General features: G+C 34.9%; 1 protein-coding gene across 1 annotated transcript in view; it reads left to right on the plus strand.

The window, feature by feature from the left end:
• The window catches only part of LOC119593046 (chondroitin sulfate proteoglycan 4-like), a gene marked incomplete at its 5' end in the record, with an annotated part of 58,475 nt that overhangs the window by 15,073 nt on the left and 42,459 nt on the right, over positions 1–943 (plus strand).

Here is a 943-nt window from a genome sequence, read left to right on the forward strand (position 1 = left end):
TTGTCTTTTTGCATAAGCCTACAATGATATTTAGTTTTTTCTCTGAAATTCTACGTAAAATCTTTTACATCGAAAAAGCCTTCACATAACTTTTTACGACTGAAACACGAAACAAGCATCACGGTTGATATAAGTAATCATTCCTGCCTTTGAAAATCTCTCTGGCATGCGTTTGCCTGAAATGTTATTCGGAACAATAATGATTTGTATTTATTATCCCTCTTTGGCTTCATTTCGCTCAATTGTTTCCCCGCATAACACTGTGTTCGTGTTCGATTAACCAAACAGACCTTTTGAAAAGAAATAATTATTGGCTCTAGTATGCAATTCAGTCTTTGTCAGCACACGATATGACGTTATTGTATTCATGCTTCATAATCCAGACTTTAGTAACCTGTTATAGTCTCATTAGTGTTTGTATTTCCTAGCCATTTCCGAAAGCTCTTTTAACAACCTCTTTTTCTGATAGATTTTACCAGAATTCGACTTTGTGTCTTCTGTTTTTACCTTGTCTTTCTCTCTTCATTTCCCTCGCTCGTTACCCTATTTGAATTTGCAACTTTCAGAAACTCTTCTTTTAACAATGCCCGACTTCCCTCTTATCAACATGTGCATTTAATATGGCAATACTGAAACTTACGTAAGCATTTTCAATTATGCCTTTGAAAATTCATCGTCTCCCTTCATCCGTAGATGTATTCATGCTTTTGTATTTATGTTTACGTAAATATTTCAAATAATCCTTATAACGAAGCGTAATCTGCCTTTATTATTTGTCGGGATGGACAGGATGTTATAATTCGCGTATTTTTGTTTACGTAACTATTTCCAACAGTATTTTAGTGGTTATGGCCTTCCTCTCCCAATATTTTTTGTTTGCGTAATTCCAATGGTCCCTTTTATCGACGGCTTTTATCAGACGTCGAGATCAATAGAAAGGTGA

Source organism: Penaeus monodon, chromosome 31 (assembly GCF_015228065.2).
Source record: "Penaeus monodon isolate SGIC_2016 chromosome 31, NSTDA_Pmon_1, whole genome shotgun sequence".
NCBI classification, from domain to species: domain Eukaryota; kingdom Metazoa; phylum Arthropoda; class Malacostraca; order Decapoda; family Penaeidae; genus Penaeus; species Penaeus monodon.